The sequence below is a fragment of the Dama dama genome, chromosome 28, assembly GCF_033118175.1.
Source record: "Dama dama isolate Ldn47 chromosome 28, ASM3311817v1, whole genome shotgun sequence".
Taxonomy (NCBI): Eukaryota; Metazoa; Chordata; class Mammalia; order Artiodactyla; family Cervidae; genus Dama; species Dama dama.
In genome coordinates this window covers 27,958,510-27,972,807 of record NC_083708.1, presented here as the reverse complement: position 1 = coordinate 27,972,807, position 14,298 = coordinate 27,958,510, and positions in this window count along the sequence as shown.

Here is a 14,298-nt window from a genome sequence, read left to right as displayed (position 1 = left end):
AAGATCAAGATCTATTGCATCTCAAAATATGCATTTTCTATAGTTTGATTTAGGCTTTAAGTCAACCTTCTTTAGATTATAGCTTTTTAAATGGAAAGAAAATATGCTCTTTCCTTTTGTAGCACATAAGACTTATTTGTCCTCATTGTTTGCTCACTGTTATTCTCAAGGCAGTTTTCTGTTCTTTCACATCTTTGTGGATATCACTTCAAATAAAAAGAATAAGCATCTTTTCATTGTTGCTCAAAAGCACAAACAAATACCATCTGTTCCTTAAACTCTTCCAGGTATAGTGACCACCTATTGCTCTCCATCTGTCCGCAGTACATCTATCCACATCAGCTGTGCTATCAGTAGATCCTACACTTTAACGCTGTGGCAATAATTTTTTTACATCTCATTTTATGTTTGGTAAAATGTGAAATTTTGATTCATAAATAAAATATGAAACTAGAAAATAGTCTGTTTTCTAAGTTGACTTGGGAAGACATTTCAAAGGAGAATTTCTAAAAATCGTTGCAGCAGCATTGGCATTTGTGTTAGTCTTTCCAGTGGATTGTATGGATGGCAACACTCATTGGGATGTTTATCATTCAGTAAGTTAATTTTTTAAAGGTAAATCTTCCTATTTTTCTTCATAACTCACACAAGTAAATACCATCATAGCAAATAGTGTTAAATACAGATAAATGGGTAGGCATTTAAATAACAAAATATTAGTATTGCCAGCCCCACTGATTTTTTTGAGTCATTTCAATTGCAATGAAAATTATAATTTTAGCAATATTCATATTAAAAATTTTTTCCTCATAATTTAAATTAATCATAGGGCATTTGACCGCAATCACTAGGCTTTTAACTATACATATTAAAGTAATTCAATTTGTCTTGAGAGTTGAAGAAATTAGTTAGGAATGTGAAAAAAATTTATAAAATACACATTCATGGAAGAAAAAGTTCCATAAAAAAATGGCAGAATAAGAACTTCTGGCCCTCAACACCCCCACAGAAGCAACAATTTAACAATGATATGTGGATCAAAAGAACTTTATGAGAAGTTTAGATCCTAGTTTAAAAATTGTATTACTTTAGATGAGCATAAAACAAAAGAAGCCAAAAAGAAGTGAGTGAGAACAGCAATCTCACTTTACCTGCATCAGCCCCTCCCCAGGACAGCACCTGGGAGGAAAGAGAGGGTGGAGCATGGCTTTTGGTGCACCGCCCTATGGGCCAGTCTCCTGTCTCACCTCCTAGGGAGAGAACTGATGGATCTGACATATGTCAGCTACCGTGGTTCCATTAAGATCAAAGGAAAAAGAGCATGGTTCTATGAGAGGGAGGTGAGGCACAGAACCCGAAGCTTCTTCCCTGGGAGGGGAGTGTCCCGGAGCACAATCTTTTACTTTGTTTGAGGGACTGGCTTCTGTCTTGTCTCACCAAGACGACTGATACAACCTGCTAAGTTTGGTGGAGGCAGCTAAGAACAAGAGACTTGTATTCAGCACAGCTCTGTGAGTTTGAGAAGAGGCACAGAGCTGGAGGCGTCTCCACTAGGATCAATTTAGAATATTACTTAAAAAATCAATACATCACAAAAACAGCAAGAGAAGTAAAGAGTGACAAAAGAACTACAGAATAGAAAAAAAAAAATTGAGACAATGACAATTTACTGTCTTTAATTATGTTAAAAGTAGTAAAGTAGATAGATTAAACTCCTAAGTAAACAGCATAGAGGGGCTGAAAAGACTTTAAAGAAAGAGAGAGAGAGAGAGAGAGAGAAAGACAAAAAAGAAGATACAGTTCAATGCTGTCTACAGGAGACTCATTTTCAATTTAAGGATGTGTATAGCTGCAGTTCTAGATTAAGATGGCAGGGTAGAAAGATCCTGAACTCACTCCTCCCATGAACACACCCAAAATACAATTAACAACTTCATTGAGAACAACTATCTCTGAGAATGACCAGAAGACTAGCAGAACAGATTTTCTACAATTAAGGACATAAAGAAAAGGCCACATTGAGACGGGTAGTGGGGCAGAGATGTCAGAACCCACATCTCCAGTGTGGGAACCCACAAATGGATGTCACAACTGCAGTTTCATCCTGAAGAATCTGGGATGCAAGTGCCAGGTTAGTCTCTGCATCATGGGGGACCCGCACTGGGAAAATGAACACCCACAATGTCTGGCTTTGAAAACCAGCAAGGCTTGTATCTTGGAGAGCCAAAGGGCTGTGGGAGACTGAGGCTCTCGTCTTGAAAGACTCACACACAACCTCACTTGCTCTGAGTCTCAGGAAAGGCAGCAGCTTGAGCCATAGGAGGTTCATTGACTAGTTTTAGAATGTGTGCCAGAAGGGCAGGATTCTGGTGGAACGTTCTCCGGAGACAGAAATACTGGTAGGTGCCAAGTTTCAAGCTCCTACTAGCAGCTTCAGTGTCGGAGGGCGCCATTTTGGTCACTCTCCGTCAACCTCGCTAACACCGTGCTCCCTGAACTGGTGCTCCCTGGAGGATCTGCCTCATGTCACCCGCAGGGCTTGGCTGCCACCTCCAAAGGCGTTCCTGTTCCATCACACATGGTGAACAGCCCTGAACCCCTGCAAAGTGCTTCCCGATCTGGGGGAGCGGGGCCCAGTCCTTCCAAGCCTGGATAGTGGCCTTGGCCCGCACGAGTGCCCCTCCGAAGTGGCTCTCGCCCTGGGGGCCAGCCACACACACCAGTGCACGCAGAATAGTTGCAGCTGGGGCTCACAGCCAGTCACGCCAGGGGCCAGACCTGTGTAGTAGTCAAGATACAGACACAGTCTAAGTGTCCACTGATAGATGAATGGATGAGAATCTGTACACTGAAAGAAGAAAACAAGGAAACAAACAAATAGAACAGAAGCAGATTCATAGATACAGAGAACAACCTGGTGGTCACCAGAGGGTCAGCAAACTAGATGAAGGGGATTAAGAGGGACACATTTCAAGTTCTAAATAAATGATTTGGTCAATAATTTTAACAGCTTTGTATGGTGACAGATGCCTGCTAGACTTATCATGGTGATCAATTCATAATGAATTTAAACTGCAAATTGCTAGGTTTACTCCTGTAACTAGTATAATATTATATGTCAACTATAATAAAAAAATTAAAAGGAAATAAAAAGCAGGCAAAATGACTCAAAACTGGGATTTAAGTCAGACAAAGGCAAATATCATATGATATCACTTGTATGTGGAATCTAAAAGAATGATACAAATAAATTTATTTTAAAAACAAAAATAGAGTGACAGATGTAGGAAACAATCTTATGGTCACCAGGGGGAAGGAGGGGGAGGGGTAAATTGGGAGGTTGGGATTGACATTTACACACTACTATAAAATCGGAGAAGGAAATGGCAACCCACTCAAGTATTCTTGGCCTGGAGAATTCCATGGATGGAGGAACTTGGTGGGCTACAGTCCATGGGGTCTCAAAGAGTCGGACACGACTGAGCGATTAACTAACTAACTAATATATAATATAGATAACTAAAGGGGACCTACTGTACAGCCCGGGGAACTTTACTCAATACTCTGTAATGATCTATATGGGAAAAGAATCTAAAAAATAGTGGATATATGTATATGTATAAATGATTCACTTTGCTCACGGAAGAAACTAGCACAACCTTGTAAATCAACTCTACAATGAAGGTCATCATATAATAATAAATGGGTCACTTTATCAGAAAGATATAACGATTATAAACATGTGTGCACCCAACATCAAAGCACCCAGATATATGAAGCGCACATTGTCAGGACTGAAGGGAGAAAGAGGCAGCAAAACAACGATAGAAAATTTTAATACCAAACTTTCAAAAATCAGTCTAAGTAAACAGAGGATTCGGACAACTTGGAATTATCTATCAAGATTTTTATGGGAGTTTACCAAGCATTAAATGATTTCATTTATGTTTCTCTTTTGTGTACTGTCATATTCCATACTTCTCTCCATCAAATCTACTGTAGTCTTACAGGGGAAAATTTGTTTTTCATTCTTGTTGGTGAAAGTAAATAGTATTATTAAAAATAGCAAACCAGAGAATACACAGTTCATCAAAGAATTTTGTTCCACGAGTCATTTACTCTATTCAGAGTCAAATCAAAGAATTCATACCAAACACTTAATGATAGGGTACAGATTATCCAATTTGATAGGAGACTCTATTGACCTCATAACAGCAGGAGTTGCAATATAAAAGACATTAGGAATAAACAGTAATGATATACTGAGAAATGTCTTAACTCTGCCTATAATACAGAATAAAAAGGAAATTTTTTCTGTTATATTTCTTTGAGGTCTAGGATGAAATTAAAACCCCAGGAATTTCAATTTGGTTTCAGTACCCTTCAATAATTATTTTTTTTATTAAAAATAAATAATATTTCCTTCAGCTCTTATCTTTAAAGACTAAGTGAATCTTTGTTACTTCTCCCAGGAATGTTAAATTCAGACAAAACAATTATCTTTTCATTAGGAAATCTACAAAATAAATTATTTCTCTATGGATAGTAGGACTTTCTAGGTGGTGCTACAGGTAAAGAATCCACCTGCTAATGCAAGAGATTCGGGTTGATCCCTGGGTTGGGAAGAACCCCTGGAGGAGGGCATGGCAACCTACTCTAGTATTTATTTCGGGAAAAGTCCATGGACAGAGGAGCCTGGCAGGTTACAATTTGTGGGGCTGCAAAGAGTCAGACATGATTGAGCGACTGGGCACATGGATAGGTAAGGGACACTGGTACACTTATAAACAAATGTCTTTCTCTTTAAATTTCCTGTTTTCTGTAATAAATTTATAGTCAAGATCAAGCTGTCAGTTGGCTGTGATAGGGTAGGTCAATGTTCCAGTAGATGAGTCTGTTAAGACACTTATGCAGCCATCATGCAGATATCTGCTCTTGTCTCACTCCTAAATAAAATGTTGGCAAAGAAAATGAAATTAGTATGATTGGCTTAAATAACCAAAGTTTACCTATAAGGTAGGAGCTAGGATTACCATTCCAAGACCATCTGGGAGAAAGAGAAGCAACTACCCAGTCCCTTCCTGACCCCAAAAGCAGAAGAATGGAAAGAGTGGCTATTGAAATACTTTTTTTTTGACTGAGACCACACTGTTCTGAGCTTAGAGGCATAAAGCATTTTATGAGAGCACTGCCTGCAGGATAATGATTTATCCAAGTATTATACTCATTTGTCTAAGAAATGAAGTTGCTGCACCATCTTCCTTAATTTATGATCTTCAGTCCCAGCATGGGAGGACTAGGAAGACACGTGCAAGTGGTTAAAAAAATGAATTAAGGATATTAAATGTCATCACAAAGAAAACATAGGATATTATAAATACAGTCTGAAACACCATATATAGAAAGTTCATACTTGACTATTAACAACCACTTTTAAATCTTTTTACTATTTCTTCTCTGGTTGTCTTTATATCTCTTTATAATATCCTCATATTGATATGTATTATGCTATTGATTTTATGCCTTATATTTTGATTTCATGTTATGCTGGCTTATTGTGCTTTTCTCATCCCCTTCCTCATTTGTTCATTTAAGACATAGTCACTGTGTGCCAGGTCGTGGGGATACAACAATTAATGAAGCAGATAGGGTCCACGCTCTCAAAGAGCATATGGTTATATGAGCAGAGAGATAAATATGTAAATGAATTAATGAGAAAATTCAAATGTTAATGGAGTGAAATGAAGACAATAAAGCATGGCAATACTAAGGGAAAATGTGGGTGGAACCACATACAGCTTTACATAGAGTCAGGGAAGTCTTGCTGGGAAAGAGATCTTGAGCTAGGACCAGGATAAAGGGATTCCTCTTACGGAAATCTGGGCTGTACATCCCAGATAGTAAAAAAAGGAAAAGCAAAGACCCTAGAATTGAAATTTTTTCCATTATGATAGTAATTACATTTTACATAAATTTTGACATATTTTCATACTTAAGAAATTGCTTTTGCTCCATTTCTATTAGCATATCTTCATTTTTGCGGTATATAAGATATGGATTTCATTGTTTTAAAATCTCCTTTCCATCGTTTTCCTCTTATGGTTTTGTCATCTAAACGGTGGTATTGTTAATGCTAACAACTCTATTTTATGTTCTATAGCCCAAACTAAGCTGTTCAATTTTCCAAAAGTTCATTCTAAAAATTCAAAAGAAAACAGTGTTTACATTACTGTGAGTAGTAAAATCTTGCTCTTTATAGAACCAATGGTTTGCCACGAGTTTCCTTCTTTTGTGTACAGTTTTTTATTTTTCCTCATTTCCCATGTTTTTCTCTTTTCCCTGTACTATTTGGTTTATCATACTTTTGTTTTTTAATCTACCAATCAAGCATTCTATTAGCTTCACCTTTTCTCTAGAGGCTCTCATGAATTTTTCTGGTCTTGTTTGCCATCTAGACCTTTTACATAGCTATCATCTGGAGACTTTCTCTGTTTTTCATATTTTATCCCCCAATCTCCTGAATCGCACATCTTTTTCTTTGTGTCACTAGAATAGTTTGGACTACAAGGAACAAAACTACACCGAGATGACCTAAGTAATTACAAAAATAATCACCTCACACAAAAGAAGGCCTGAGATGGAGTGATTCTAGAGCTGTTTAATTCAATAACTAAATGGAAGCAAGGATGTAATTACTTTCCATCTTTCTGCTTTGCCAGTCTGAGAGTTATCGTCTTTGTCCAACTGTCTTCCTGCTGTCAGGATGGCAACATGGAAGTCACAATTCTAAGGATCACACATAGGCATGAAAATATCATCTCTTTTTTATTTCTCTACTTCAAGGTTAGGAAAACTTAACCTAGAAGCCATCATGCAGATATCTGCTCTTGTCTCACTCCTAAATAAAATGTTGGCAAAGAAAATGAAATTAGTATGATTGGCTTAAATAATCAATATTTACCTATAAGGTAGGAGCTAGGATTACCATTCCAAGACCATCTGGGAGAAAGAGAAACAACTACCCAGTCCGTCCCTGACCTCAAAAGTGGAAGAATGGAAAGAGTGGCTATTGAAATACTTTTTTTTTTGACTGAGACCACACTGTTCTGAGCCACATTGCCAGGAAGAGTACCCTAAGAAGTGCACAGAGGTAGATTTTGGTGGTCCCTGCATATGTGAAAATGTCTCAATTTTATTTCCCAAAAGACAGATAATTGCTTACTTTGGGACTCTCAGAATGAAAAAAAGTTTCCTCAGGACTTTGAAGGAATTTCTCCACGTCAACCAAGATCCAGTGTTGAGAGTTTTCAAACAGGACTTTTTAGGTCATCAGCTTAATCCTCTGAAGGTTTTTAGGATATTCTCTTTATTCTTGGTGTGCTGCAGTTTCTTAATGTAATGTTGTGTTTTGTTTTTTCATCCAATGCCATTCACCTTTGAATCTAAGGTTTTATGATCTACTTCCATTCTGGGATATTTAGTTTTATTGATCAAATGACAATTTCCTCCCACTTCTCTTTTTCATTCTCTCTTTCTGGAAATTCTTTTAATTGCATGTTTGATGAAGATGTCATGAACTGGTCTTCTATGTTTTATTTTTTTTCCTCTTTTTTTATCTTTGCTGTTACATTTTCACCTCTTTTTAATTGTTACAATTTCTGAGAGGTGATCTTCATTTTATCACTTAATTCTCAGCTGAATTTTTATTTTGGTAATCATATTTTAAATTTTCATGATCTTTTAAATTTACTCCTATTATTACTTTTTTATTGCAGGGTATTCTGTTTCAGATATAGACGTGATATCTCCTCCAGTCTCCCTACATTTATACTAAAGTCTACTTGTCTCGTTATTTACTACTAACAGGCAGATAATGTCTTTCCTCATTTCTGAATTGACAAAAGGATTGAGGGGAACTTTAATGGTTCTATTTCTATACACAGATATTGACTTTATGAAGCCATTACTCCTCAGCTGACAAGAGTAATTCAGGCAGAGTGGAGAATGATATATGCAAGGACCAACAACATCTGACAGCTCGGATGTTGATTTCAGTGGAGTATCTTGGGGACATCATCAAGATTTGCCACTGTCAAAATTGCAAAGATGCTGAATTTGTGTTATGTATTCATCTAGTTCTCTTTCTCTTTCCTATTCTTTATAGCTATTTTTTCCTGTTTTCTCTAAACCCAAACTGGTCACTGCTCTCACATTATCCACTCTGAGATTCTGTTCAGGCCTTTCTTTCCCTAAAGTATGTCTAGTTTATTTATACTACTCATCTATTAAATCTGCTAATCTGTAAGATTTCAAAATTAACTGATCAGTTCATGTTTAAATGTGAATGATTAATGATCCAAAGAGAGATCTTGAAAACTCAATAACATTTAATTGACATAACTGAGAAGAAGATTTTTGAGACTCTTTCCAGGGCCCCTTGTTTTGTCTAGGCAGACTCTCAGAAGCTCTAGCCCAGACACATTTAAAACAGTAATCAGCAACTTAATGTCTTAATTCTGAAGAGATTTATTACACCAAAAATGACCTGTAAATGTATTCACTTGATACAAATCTACATATACATCATATACATACATTCTGTTTTTAGGCATAGGAGTATATATGTCTTTCCATGTTTTTCAAGATCCAGATGCAAATTATAGTCAATCTCTATACAATAAAGCCTTCAGAGAGAGAAAGTTGTTATAATTGTTATACTTCGTATCTTTCTTCCTTCTCAAAAACATCTAATGTCATTTTGACTGCAACTTGAAGTCTTTTATAATATTGGCCAAAGGAATTAATTAAACATAAATGAGAGTGTTGCACTTGTTATGTATTGATGACTGATTTAAGAATGCACTCAGAAGCGTATGGGACTTCCATGGTGGCTCAGATGGTAAAGAATCTGCCTGCAATGCAGGAGACCTGGTTTAGATCCCTGGGTCGGGAAGATCCCCTGGAGAAAGGAATGGCTACCCACTCCAGTGTTCTTGCCTGGAAAATCCCATGGATGGAGGAGCCTGGCAGGCTACCATCCACGAGGTCACAAGGAGTTGGACATGACTGAGCGACTTTCACTTTCACTTCACTTTAGAAGCGTATATCTAGTTTTTCAATGTGATTATTGTAAACAAATTCACAATATATGAAGGACAGCTACACTGAAGCAAAAAGTTTTATATATGTATATATATATATAGTGCAATGCAGCTCCTACGATGAAGATAAAAACGAGTCTAAATACTTTAAGACTGCAGGAAAGAACTTCAGAGCTCATATCAACTTGGAAACTCTAGTAAAACAACAACCCACGAGAAGTACAGTAAGCATGACATGGAATGGACTGAGAATTAGGAATGAATTTTTAAATTTTTTAAAATTTTTAATTAGAGAATGATCGCAGTACAGTATTGTGTTGATTTCTACCATACATCAATATGAATCAGTCATAAGTATGCATATGTCTCTACCCTCTTGAACCACCCTCCTACCTTCCACCCCACCCCTCCCCTCTTGTCACAGAGCACTGGGTTTGAGCTCCCAGAGGAGTGAATTATAATTGGTTCTTTACATGGATCCAACTCAGTAGGGTACAACACCACCACTCAAACACAATCTCCAGAATCAATCTTTCTTATCCTTTCTTCTCAGCATTTTGGAAAGATTTCATAGCTTTCAGTCATTTTCAAATATTGAAAAATGAAATCTAATGTAAAATTCTAATTTTACTTACAGTTCAAGTCTTCTCTCCTTTTCTTAACTCAAGCCTAACCCAAGGCTTAAGATCAGGGATGGAAAGGAGAATCAGAGGGAGAGAGAGGACAGCTAGGCAGCACCTGAGGTCAAGTGCAGATTTAAGAGAGAGCCACCCATGAGTGCAGAAAACCTCCTTTAAAATGTTGCTGCTTATTCGCAAAATCGTGCCTGACTCTTTTGCAACCCCATGGACTGTAGCCGACCAAGCTCCTTGTCTAGACCTTTCTGTTTAGATCATGAAATGTAACAACTGAAGCCCATTTTATTTCTTCTTACCATTTCTCCTGTGGCATTGTGCAAAACGATTTAAATGAGTGATAATGTGAGCAGGGGATTTTCATATCTCAAATGTTTGGAATGTATGTGTGTGAAAACATAAATAATACACCCTCATCCCTGCAAAACTGAAGTGAGGAAACGGAGAGTCTGGAGTGTTGATAGAGATTGAGGTTACCCTGGAGGAAAATAAGATATGCTAATAAATATTTATGTTCTCAATAAATATGTGAAGAACTTCTACAGTGGATATACACTTAAAATTGGAGTGCTGAACTCAGGTTTGAGGCAACAAGGAATTGAAATATCTGAATGTGTTCAACATTCAGTTGGAAATAGCTGTTTAATAAGCACTCTGTGAGAAGTTCCTTTTTAAAAATTAAGCTAATGTTGATTTCATGATGCATATAAATTTAAACTTCTGTGGTTTACTAGTAAAACTTTGAATTAAAATTATTTATTTTTCTGCTTTTAAAGATTATGCATATTGATGTACTTTGTATTAAGTAAGACATTTTTAAGAAAGAAATTTAAAAATTAATATCTATAATTCTACCATCTAGAAATAACAACTACTGCTAAGTGTTTGATATCTTATAAATTTCTTTTCTATGCAAATATAAATTTATATACATATTTTACAAACATAGCATATTTAATATATTTATAATTTGAATTTTTAATCATGATTTTTAACATGTCATAATTTTTTTGCCATTATAAATAGAGCCACAAGAAAAAAACCCTTGCACGTGTATTTTAGGTACTGCTGTGATCTGAATTTTTGTCTCTGCTCCCACTGCAAAGGATACAAATGTTGAAATCCTAACACCCAGTGTAACCATATTAGGAGGTGGGAACTTTGGAAAACTTTCACTCATGAGGGTGGAGCCTTCTTGAATTAGATTAGTGTCCTTATAAAATAAGTTCTACTGAGCTCCCTAGGTCCATCTGCCATGGAAAGATACAGCAAGAAATCTGTAACCTGAAAGAAGGCTCTCATCCAGTCACATTGGCACCCTGATCTCAGACTTTCAGCTTCTAGAACTGTGCGAAATAAATGTTTGTTGTTCATAAGCCACCCACACTATGATAACAGACTGATAGGAACATACAAGTTCATCATATCTCTGATACAATTGTATTTTTATTTTTATGTGTCTTTTTATCATATAATGAATTTTGCCATAACTTATAGTTTATCTGAAATTAATATGCTACCTTGGTTTTCTTTTGATTAGTTTTTATAAAATATATCTCCTCCCATCATTTTAAGGAGAAGGAAATGGCAACCCATTCCAGTATTCTTGCCTGGAAAATCCCATGGATGGAGGAGCCTGGTAGGCTACAGTACATGGGATCGCAAAGGGTGGGACATGACTGAGCAACTTCACTTTCACTTTTCACTTCCATGTATTGGAGAAGGAAATGGCAACCCACTCCAGTGTTCTTGCCTAGAGAATCCCAGGGACAGGGGAGCCTGGTGGGCTGCCGTCTGTGGGATCGCACAGAGTCGGACATGACTGAAGCGACTTAGCAGCAGCAGCAGCAGCAGCAGTTTAAGTTCAATACATATGTGTGTGTATATGTACATGTGTTGTGTGTGTGTGTAAGCGTGTTGCTTTATCAGCAACATAAAGTTGGATTTCTGTAAAAAAAATATCTAACCCAACGATCTGATTTTTTCAATAGTTGGATTTAATCCATTTACATATATTGGAGCTAATGATTATAATTAATAGTTAACAGCATGGGTTTACTCTTGCAACTTGTATTTTCTACTTTATATATATATATATATATAGACACATGTATGTTTTCTTTTCCTATTTTTCTTCTTTTCTGCCTCCTGCTGGATTATTTCTTTTTATTCTTGTATTATTTTTTAGAAATTTCATTCAGTTCAACATTAATTTGGCATTTTATGTATATAAAATGAATTATATATTAGCTAATTATTTCAAACAGTTCCATGAGTTATACGCTACTAGTATGTTAATTTTATGGGTAAAGGAAAATGAGCCCTAGAGAGAGAAAATAATTAGCCTATAGTTACACAGTCAGTAAGTGAAAGAACCAGAATTCAACTCAAACATTTTGGCTCCAGAGTCTATGCTTGTCCCAACCACAGGGCTAAATCAGTGCCATGGAGCAAAATGTAGAGTTTTGGCTAAGGCTATAGGATATTTTTGGACAATATTACATACCATGCAGTAAATAACAGTAGGAAAGTCTTCATTAGGAGGTGGTATTTGAGCAAAGACTTGAAGGGGTAATGAAGCAAGTTATACAGATATCTGAGGAAAGAGAATTCCAGATAGAAAAATGTACTGAGCCCTGTGGTGGAGGCCACAGACAAGGAGTCCGTGTGTCTGTGAGCAAGCAAGGGTTGAATGACGACGGTGAGCAAACAGGAGGATAGGCCATGGAGCGCCTTGTAGGTTATAAAAAAAAACTTTTGCTTTATTGAACCAGACACACGCATTCACTTGTGCATTGCAGAATTGCAGAGTAGACTGGTTCCAACAGACTAAAAGGATTGCAAAGCCTAAAATATGTACTATCAGACTCCTTACAGAAGAGTTTGCCAACCTCTGTTCTACTCCATGGATGTTTGTTGAATCAATGAAAAAAACCTCAATTTTGATTCTTTATCACACAGTTATATTATCATAGACCATATAGTGTATATTTTATAAAACTCACTGTACATTTTTAATGTATAAATATAATGTATATTCATACACATAAAATATATATTGTAGATATATTAATTTAATGTATATTAGATACATAAGTATGTTCTATAATATATAAATATTATTTAATAACATGACTATATATGCTACACAATTGTATATACTGTATAACAATATATAAATAACAGGGAGGCCTAGCCCGCTGCAGTTCATGGGGTCACAAAGAGTCAGACATGGCTGGGTGACTGAGCAGTAATAACAACAATAATAATATATAATTTTAGCTCTCCATAACTCATACATATATGTGTATATATTAAAAACTCTTATACATATATGTGTGGTATTAAAAAATATGCATGTCTCCACAACTTTTATACTCTTTTCTCAATAAAATTCTAAAATGGGGACTAAAAGTAAAGTCAAGTCGCTCAGTCGTGTCCAACTCTTTGCGACCCCACTGACTGTAGCCTACCAGGCTCCTCTGTTCATGAGATTTTCCAGGCAAGAGTGCTGGAGTGGGTTGCCATTTCTTTTTCCAGGGGATCTTCCCGACCCAGGGATCGAACCCAGGTCTCCAGCATTGCAGACAGATGCTTTACCGTCTGAGTTACCAGGGAAGCCCAAAATAGGAACTAGGCCTTATAGTTTCTTTATTATTTGGTTCTCAATTTCACCTGGTGCTAAAGTGTTTAATAAATACTTGAGCTTGCATAAAATTGTTCAAGTTACAGTAATTCTTAACCCACTGACCTTTATAACCAGTTGCTCTTAAACTGAAGGCATTTGTCAGAGATTCAGAAGGAAAATATGAAATGGAATAAAATAAATGATTCAAGTATAAATCAGTAAGCTATTGCTGGAACAATTATATGTGTGCAGGATAAATATGCTGTCCTCTGTGAGTCGTTATTAAGCAGTCTCCCAGAGTTAATGAACTCTTAAAGTGCCCTGTTAGCAGCAGATAGTTACACATAGTGGGTAGCCAGCTTGAGGTACTATTGAATCAGAACTTTCTGTGTTAGTTGTTGTTTTTTTTTTTTTTTCCTGTGTTAGTTTTATATGCTTCTTTTCCACAGGGGTTTTCCATTTTAAAAGCTGTGGACATTGATCTATATTTCTGTCTTTGTGCCGGTACCATACTGTCTTGATGACTGTGGCTTTGTAGTAGAGTCTGAAGTCAGGCAGGTTGATTCCTCCAGTTCCATTCTTCTTTCTCAAGATTACTTTGGCTATTCGAGGTTTTTTGTATTTCCATACAAATTGTGAAATTCTTTGGTCTAGTTCTGTGAAAAATACCGTTGGTAGCTTGATAGGGATTGCATTGAATCTATAGACTGCTTTGGGTAGAATAGCCATTTTGACAATATTGATTCTTCCAATCCATGAACACGGTATGTTTCTCCATCTGTTTGTGTCCTCTTTGATTTCTTTCATCAGTGTTTTATAGTTTTCTATGTATAGGTCTTTTGTTTCTTTAGGTAGATATACTCCTAAGTATTTTATTCTTTTTGTTGCAATGGTGAATGGTATTGTTTCCTTAATTTCTCTTTCTGTTTTTTCA